Raw genomic sequence first — 10011 nt, 5'->3', positions numbered from 1 at the left:
AAAAAAATCGGTAGCGTGCTACAAAGGTATGAGAGCGATTTAGTACTGCACTCAGCACATCGTAATGCTTGTTACAGAATTTAAGGACTTGACCTTACAGTCACTTCGAAAGTTATCAGTGCAGACTAAGTTAAAATGTATGTTGTATATGTAATTAGACAATATGCATTATGCCTGTATTCTGGTACTAATCCACGCTGATTTTGCCTATTTGCGGCAAGGACTTGAATCTGTTGCAAGGTTAGGTTATTAGCAAAAACTAGATATACAATTTTCATAATGTTTATTGCAGTTGTAATAAACAGATTAAAGTTTTGTGCTAAGATTACAGTTTTGCTACTTAAATTACGCCCGTACCTCTCTTTTTGGTTGGGACGAATGCATGCACAGTTTATGGGAATGAAAGAAAATAAACTAGACTAGAGGAAATGGAAATAATCCTCTTTGTGTCATAATTCAAAAAAGAGTTTGTCTGTGTTTTTATTGTATCCTGGAAACCCTTCCATTTTTGTAATTTCTGTATTCTTACAGTAGTACTGTTCCAATTAATCTAGTTAAATGGATTATCTTCCCTATTAATGGGATGACTACAGAGTTTATTACAATTCACGTGACCCATGTTCGTCGGAGCATGGAGCTTAAATTGCATCATCATGTTGTAGTCGGCTTCATCGTCTTTGTTGCCAGTGAAGTAGGTATGAAGAAAAGTATGTTTTTAATGATTCAGTCTGTTTTCCAAGACGTAAGGGGCTTACACAGTCATCATACTTGTACAGCTATCAAACGTGATTTTTGCAACACCCTGAGGAATATTATACCATATAAAACAACCAGGCCACCACTATCTTATTTTCTTGCTTCAGTGACTATGTGAATCTTTTGTCTTTGGGTCAGTTTATTAAAAGTAAATTGACATGATTATATTTCAAGCCACATTTACATTTCGGTCAGTTTCTTGGACACTATTGCTCGTATAGTTGAAGATATATATCAAAGTGACCTTCATATTACTCGTAAGGAGCTGCTCACACTTTATATATTTTCGCAAGTTTTTATTACATCTATAAAACTAAACCGATGCATGTATTATGAAAAATACTACATGACCTAACCAACATAAGTTTTGCTTGTGAATATTTAAATTGTACAGACTGCAACGAATGGGTCGTGACTGAAGGTCTTCTATTTACTAAAACATTGGCGGCAACGTAGATTACAAGCGCACCATCATCTATTAGTATGCGCGTTCCAGATCCTGTACCCGACTCTGTCCCAAATACTAGTAGTCTTACTTCCCAGATCCTGTAACCGGTCCTGTCCGAAATACTAATATTCTAACGTCCTAGATCCTGTACCCGACTCTCTCCCAAATACTAATATTATAACATCCCAGATCCTTTACCCGACTCCGTCCCAAATACTAATATTCTAAGTTCCTAGATCATGTACCAGACTTAGTCCCAAATAATATTCTAACGTCCCAGATCCTGTACCAGACTTAGTCCCAAATACTAATATTCTAACGTCCCAGTTCCTGTACCCGTCTCTGTCCCAAATACTTATATTCTAACGTCCCTTATCCTGCAACCGACTCTGTCCCCAATACTAATATTCTAATATTCTAACTTACCAGATCCTGTACCAGACTTAGTCCCAAATATTAATATTCTAACGTCCCAGATACCGTACCAGACTTAGTCCCAAATATTAATATTCTAAGGTCCCAGATTCAGTACCAGACTTAGTGACAAATACTAATATTCTAACGTCCCAGTTCCTGTACCCGTCTCTGTCCCAAATACTTACATTCTAACGTCCCTTATCCTACAACCGACTCTGTCCCAAATGCTAATATTCTAACGTACCAGATCCTGTACCAGACTTAGTCCCAAATATTAATATTCTAAGGTCCCAGATCCTGTACCAGACTTAGTCCCAAATACTAATATTCTAACGTCCCAGTTCCTGTACCCGTCTCTGTCCCAAATACTTATATTCTAACGTCCCTGATCCTGCAACCGACTCTGTTCCAAATACTAATATTCTAACGTACCAGATCCTGTACCAGACTTAGTCCCAAATATTAATATTCTAACGTCCCAGATCCCGTACCAGACTTAGTCCCAAATATTAATATTCTAACGTCCCAGATCCCGTACCAGACTTAGTCCCAAATATTAATATTCTAAGGTCCCAGATTCAGTACCAGACTTAGTGATAAATACTAATATTCATATCAAAATCACTCCATATTAAGTCTTGTAGAGATTGCCAATGCTCACAGAAACACAAGGTGGACCAGATTCCGGAGGTGAATTTCAATGAGACACGGAGTTCGACAATGGATAGAAAAAGACACCAGCAGCAACAGAAAATACAGCATAATGCCGTGAGAAACAGCCCGTTATAGGCGATACTATAAAATTACCTACGGTTTTCATTTTGTCTTCAAAAACCCATTTTGATCATACTGTGCAACTTTATCCTTCTGACGACTGTTTACAAATTACTCTGTAGGATTATATACCTGATCATCATCATCACAAAAATAATCAAGGGTTACTGCAAACCAGCTTGGGCTTAAATTGCATTTTTTTTCGGAACTTAAAAATGCACAAAGTACGCAAAATTATATTTATGAGAGAGAGAGCATCAGTAAGAGAAAAAGAGAGCGTGGGTGAGGAAAGGTGAGAAGAGAGAGAGAGAGGAATTTGAAATCAAACGTCTTAATGCAAACTCGATGAGGGCCCAAGACAAATACAGCAGAGGGGATAAAATATTTGATGCATGAATATGAGGAATATTGGAAGGAGACCAACAAGTGCCCATTTAGGCTTACAGTCTCCGTCCAACATATAACCGAATTCTTGAACGAGATGTGTCCTTGTTGCTACGACCAGCCATGGAAGTGGAGTTGTCCTAAACATATTTGATCCAGGACAAACTCCAATGGACTTTGTCATGTCTACACAGAGCTCTTAAACGTGAGAGATACTACTTTTTATGTCATGCTTATGTTCACAAGCAACTCAAAACTCCATGTCTTGAGCTAGTCAGTATAGTGCGTCTATAAACTACGACTGAATGCTTGAACGAGATGTATCCTTGTTGATGACCTAACCAAGGATGTGCAGTTGCCCTGGATATCAATAAACACCGATGATCCAGGGCAAACCCCTTTTCGTGGCTGTCCAGAGCTCTAGAACAGAGAGAGAGAGAGAGAGATCAAAATAATCGTTCGTATGTTATGTTTATGTTCATAACCAACGTAAATTTATCTCCCGTCTCCAGTCCTATGCGTTTAGGTCTAATGTGTCTATAAACGCTACTACACTTAGATCCTACCCCCATTCGTGTATGTTAATACGATTGTTTGCTTGCATTCATAACGTGTCTAAGGCATTCTAACACTTTCTGCTGGTTACTCGGTGTCACGTTTACCCCGACCCAGAGTATCCCCAGTTTGAAACATGTATAATCAAGGTAATTCTGACAAGCCATTGTTTGATGTTAAACATTGCCGCAGGCTAGCACTAATCCCTTACGTAAGATTGCCGTGGCTAGAAGTGGAGAGCCAGACCTAGGAGCTGCGAGGCCGCCAGATAGTCAATTATCACCTAGATGTGGAAACGTTTGTCCAGATCAAAAGAAGTTGCCCGAAGAAGTGGGAGTGTCTTAACTTCTTTTCCCTGCAGACAGACAGCCAGGTTGAACTGGCCGCTAAGACGACTGGACAGGGGCACAGCGCCACCCAATCAGAATCGAGATAGGGGAGAGACCCTGATTTGGCTAGAATGATATCTCCGCGTCTTCCGGCAAGAATTAGTTCGCTAGAGAGATTGCCCAGAGGAGAATAGAGTAACTCCGAACAGCCATTCGTTATTGGCGGGAATATCTTAGAACAGGAAATTTTAAGTACAGACAGCTTCAAATAAGGAAGCTTTGAGGGACAGACCAGTTACAGTTTGGTCCCGTAGTCTCAGATAGAGAGACGGAGGGAAGGAGAAGAAAGGAGAGAAGTCAGTAGAAGTTGAAGTCTAGGAGGAAAAGGGGAGAGAAGGGAGGAAGAGGAAATTGGGAGCGAAATTGGAGGAGGAGATAGTCGAGAGGGAAACGGAGTCGAATTCATAAAATTTGTTGAATGGGGGCTCAGAGCTGTAAATCTACCTCGTCACTAATTTAACTTTCTAACCCCACGAGCCCGGGTGGAACTTTCATCTTAATTTGATTAACATCTATTGGAAGAACCCCACCCCAATGCGTGCAACCGTTACACTCCTTGTGAGGTTTTACTTAATATTACGACGTGTATGATAGTATGATTGTTTGCTTGCATTCATAACGTGTCTAAGGCACTCCAACACTTTCTGTTGGTTACTCAGTGTGAGGTTTTACTTGCTACTACAACGTGTATGATAGTATGATTGTTTGCTTGCATGTATAACGTGTCTAAAGCACACCAACACTTTCTGTTGGATACACAATATAGGTTTTTGCTTACTACTACGACATGTATGGTAGTACTCAAGAGGGCGTTTTGGATAGTACCCAAAGCGACAACGTAGGATAATAATCTAAACGCTAGTGTTGAATAGTAATCATACAGTTTGGCGCTGGATAGTAATCAAAAGATTTTGACATTACATTTCTTGTTGCACCACATATATATTTTAACAATGAAACGGCCTATAAATAAAACGTGTAGCAGCAGAGTTTCCGTTATGCACCAAGTGTCACCCACGTGTTAAACATACAGTTAGGTCAGCTCTAATAATATAGCAATGTAGCTACATTTCACGTCATCCACTTTAAGTTATGTAACGATGTAGCCTCCATGCTAAACTTATCTAGGTTTTTAATATTGGATTTCCCGTTGTACTCCCAAGTGTCCCCAGATGTAAACCTATGTCTTAATGTTAATTTCCCTTTTGTCTCATATTACTACTTTTATGCATTGCCTTTGAATATTGTAACAACCCCCACTCTTTGTAAAGGATGTGGGTTGATTGGCGGATTGTACCTTCTTTCAAGGTATCCGCTTTATTCGGTTCTCGTTTTCTAGGAGATGATCGCCCTCGGTGTTATTGCCCGGATCGAGTAAACTTATAGGTAGAATAAATAGAGATCTGAGCAGATATATAGAACAGAATGACTCGAGCCCCCGTACATTAAAAATCAAAATTTAATCAATTACATAAACAATGGTGATAATAAAATACATCAGGAAGATACACTTTTTTTGGGAATAAATCTTTTACCGAATTAAAAACACAAATATAATTATAAAAATAGCCGGTCTGTTTTACTCATAGGATTAGTTCATCATACAATCGAGTGAACAATCGAAGTCGTTACCTTATACAATTGCATAACCTGCTTATCTCTGGTTCACTCCAATTACACTGTAGCTGTTCTCTGTCCTTTCGCCTTTCCTTTTCCTTCATTTTCCTTTTTCTCTCCAACCTTCCTACTGTTTCGCCTCCCTTCAGCCCTCAAAGTTTGTGTGGGTAGGTGGATATGTAAGCATGTAGATATACATATATTTGGATACATCAGTGCGTAGGTACAACTGAGGATACGTCTGCGGATACGTCTGAAGAGCTATTTTCCTCTTTGAAAACAAACAGAGAACAACCTCGATTTCCTGTCGGTTATCCTACTAGGGATAGCACGTTACTCCCCTCTCGTTATGGGATCTGCTATCGGTATTGAAACAGATACCAACGGCTATTTAATCGGGCCAAGCATCGCAGACCAAAACAAACATAGTTTCATAAGATTAATGTACTTCATAATGGCTAATTTATCACTTCGCATTAACAAACGAGACTTAGAAGTTCCGCTTTCGTTTCAATTACACAGATGAATGAAATAAATTAACTACCTGGCTTTACGTTATGTTCAGCGAATACACACATTCAAGTCTTTAGCATACATGAAATCACACTGCATGGATTAACAACGTTAAATTTCAGTCAATATGTACTCAAGTCTTTATCATACGTGAAATTACCTGAGATCGGTGAATTCGCACGGATTCTAGTAACTCATATCAACTAAAGTAATACATGAAATTCTTAGAACCTAATTCATATAAAAGCAAGACGACTACTTCAGACAATTCGACAACCTTATATAAAGAAGGATTATTGTACGAATTAATATGTGTGTGTATATAATTGTAGTCAACCTGACCCAGGTCTTCGAATAACTGTTTCTGGAATTTGTCAAGTTTGACAGTTCCACTATGAAATCGAAATTAGCCGTGTCCCTAATAGTCCGTTTTGTGGTTAAGTAAACGAATGCTTAATTTAAAAATCTCTACCTCTACCGACCAGACATTAGAAAACACTGCAGTATAGCGATTTAACAAGCGCCTGTCCCCATAAATCTAATTAATTATTCTCTGGCCCCAAACTAATGTGCTTTTCGTAGATCGACAGAAATTTGCCCCCTTACAAATATGTTACACAAAAAATATTAAGTATTATGGCATAACTTTTCTTCGGCCAGTTGTTTCGAAATATAGCTCCAGCTCCTGATTCGATGGACAAAGTTTGACAAGAGATTAATTAGCATTTTGTTAGATACCATTTGCATAGAGCAGATCAGATTAAGCCATATATAAGACAATAGCCTAAAGTTTTGTCACTCTCATTGTTCCCTTCCTCCAAAGAAAGTTGAACATTTTTAAGCATGATATGTGAGAGTCGTAGTTCACAAGGTCAATCCCTAATTATCTAGTATACATACGTGAGAGACAATGTTCACAAGGTCAGTCCCTAATTCTGTAGTAGATATAAATGAGAGGCGCGGTTCACAAGGTCGGTCGGTCGGTCCTTAATTATGTAGGAGATATAAGTGAGAGACACAGTTCACGAGGTCAATCACTAATTGTGTAGTATATATACCTGAGAGACACAGTTCACAAGTTTAATCCCTAATTATGTAGTAGATATACGTGAGAGGTGCAGTTCACAAGGTCATTCTCTGTTTACGTGGCAGATATAGGCGAGGGGCTAAGTTCATAATGCTAATCTCCATTTATATAGTAGGTGTAAGTGAGAGGCCCTAAGCACAAGACAAATCTCTGGTTATGAAGTAGATATATGTCAGGGACCCAGTTCACAAGCTAATGCCTGGGCATATAACAAATACAGGTGAGAGGCTAGATCTCAAGGCAAAAGAAATTCCATATTTTATATTAAATACGTGCCATCGACCCAGTTCAAAAGCCAAATCCCTGGTTATGAGATAGATACTGGTTAGAGGTACAGTTCATAATGTAAATCGGTTAATGAGTTCTGGAAACCTCTGTCCTCCGGAAAAGCCTCTATTTTGTACGAAGAACATATTCTCATAAAATATTTCAATTCAAAACAGGGTAAGGAGACGGAAAGGTGTTGGGGGGGGGGGGGGCAGGGAAAAATGCAAAAGCGGAATGGTTATATGCAACGTTTAAAACATACCTCTTCGAGGAAACAAATTTATTTAGATTCACTTTTGTCTTATCGCTTACACAGCTGTAAAAACAAGACTTTGGGACAGACCACTAAATTTCGGGGGGAGGGGGTGGTTATGATCTTGTTAAAACTCCGACTCTTAAATAGTTTAAAGAAATATTCTTGATCTAATAAAAAAAATGAAACGATAAATGATGTTTTAACATTTTTATATCCATTAGCTTAATTGAAAAAACTAAAATAAATAATCGATCCTTAAAGGTTTCTGCATTTGTATGGGAAAATATGAACGAGTTTTTCGGATGGAAAGACTGCACGACTTTGGGAGTTGAGTATATCAATCCGACAAAACGAGTTGATATTTTCCCATACAAATGCAGTAACCTTTTCATTATATGCTCACTTTCTTGTTATACCCTAGGCCTAATTATGTAAACAAAAATACACTACTCGAAACAAAGTAACTTAATGCATGCCGTATTTCAAACTCAATGCACAAACGCAGATTCATCATTACACAACACCAACATTATTAATCCTCACATAACTCCGCCCAGATAAATTTGAACTTAGTCGCGCGCTAGACATAACTTTCGAAAGAAAATGGCGTTTTGGTCTACTTAAAACTGAAATTTTGAGTCATATTGTGAATGAATGAGCATTGCAACAACTTTTCCATTGGATCTGGAATGAACCGATTTTGGTATTTTTGTCGTTTCTACGAAATTTTATGATTATGGACAGGATTTATCTGTGTCAATTCTACATGGAGTGCATCTGGTTTCAGCGGCGACGGAGCAGCGTGTTGTCATCTGCAAGTATGTTTCTATTCTGTCATTGAATTTTTGAAATCATAATGTGGGAAAAATATGAAGTCTTTCAATTGCAATTATCAAAAAGACGCTATGGAATATAACGTTTATTGATTCTGAGTGCAGTAAGGAGGATGTAATTGCACTTGGAATTTAGTCGAAATTACAGTTCAATTTCGAAATGTGTACTCAAGCTTGAGAACCCATGACACGGCTCGTGTAATTCGGATTTGCAGAACTATGAAAGTACAGCTTAAGGGAATGAAATTCAGGATGTAAAACTTTACGTATATTTTTTACCATTCTTATTATCAGCTAAAGAAAACAGTTTGTCTTGTCACTTGCATGCTATTTGTAGTACCCAGCAATTTTTTGAAATCTGGCGTCTATCGCCCGCCTAAATCCGAAACATTGTATCAAAAAAGTTAACGCGGAATATCGCAAAGTAGCTGGTATGTGGCATTCTACGAAACATCTGCTTTAGTTCATTCAGAAACAAATTTAGTCAACCAAAACATAAAGCACCTACTGCGTGAGTGTAAGGTATTGGTTTACAAATCAAACGTGCTGGAGCTAGCGTCCCATGTTTGTTTACAATAGAACGTAGTTCCTTTATGAATGCAATATGAAGTGCGCGCGACTGCAATATCGTAAAATACTGAACGATTCTGACAATGTAAAGTTAGCGAAGAAATAAATGAGCATACAATTATTAAAGATTTATGGAGCTGAAAGTGGATGTATAATAGGCTTTGTCCAGCTTTATGTTGATATTTAATAAATATTTTCTTTGAATTTTTTCTTTTCTAGACATTTATGTATTAGTGTTCATCTCACAAAAATCAATTAAACATCTACAACACTGTTATAAGCAGCTTTCGTGAAATCAAATGGGCATCAGTAGAATAGTAAAAGTCAAGATAACTGTTTGTCAGTGGATAATCTTACTTGATGGCTTCAGTACAGACAACCGCTAACCTTCCTTTCGGATAGATCCTGCATAAAAGGTTATAGGAATCGTTATCTTATTTCTATACATTCCACTAACGTCGTGTAAACTTTATGGTGACCAACGTTTTTCTCTAGGCATCAATGATTTACATCTGAGTAATAATACTGCTTAACCAAAGTATATTTGTATGGCAGGTTCGGCCACGGACTAAGTCAGAAGAATTTCAAAAGAAGTGATTTTCGCTTATATGTATTTTGAATTTTGACTTCTGAGGTTAAATAATAATACGTATCTTAGTTCTTTATTCTGCCGGCAACTTCAATCGACAATCCGTCGACTAATATTCAAGGGTGAGGTCAAACATTGTGTGCGCGGCGCGCGTGAGCGCGTGAAGCTTATGACCAAAATAATGAACGAACTGTTAAAATACAAAAGTAGAAGACAATACCTTACAAATTCAGTGTGTGTGATCAGAATTCTTGGAATTAGTGGGGCTTATTTCAGACTCAGTGATAGAATACATTCAGATAATTAACATGCTATTTAATAACCAGTTCAAGGATTTTTATGAAGTCTTGTGGTTCAAACACTGGCTTGGTAACTTTGCAATTCAGTGATCGATCCTGAGATCTGTAATATGTGGACGATAGCTTAAAATCATTTATTGTCTCCCAGCACCCAAATCTCTCACGTCGAAAAATTTGATTGGCCATCAACCTTGTCTGCTTAAATCAATGTAAAGTTGATTTTCTTAAAATCATAATTGAGGACACGATGGGAGACA

Source organism: Sinohyriopsis cumingii, chromosome 8, assembly GCF_028554795.1.
Source record: "Sinohyriopsis cumingii isolate HCF-2022 chromosome 8, ASM2855479v2, whole genome shotgun sequence".
Taxonomy (NCBI): Eukaryota; Metazoa; Mollusca; class Bivalvia; order Unionida; family Unionidae; genus Sinohyriopsis; species Sinohyriopsis cumingii.
Note: the sequence above shows the minus strand (reverse complement) of the source record.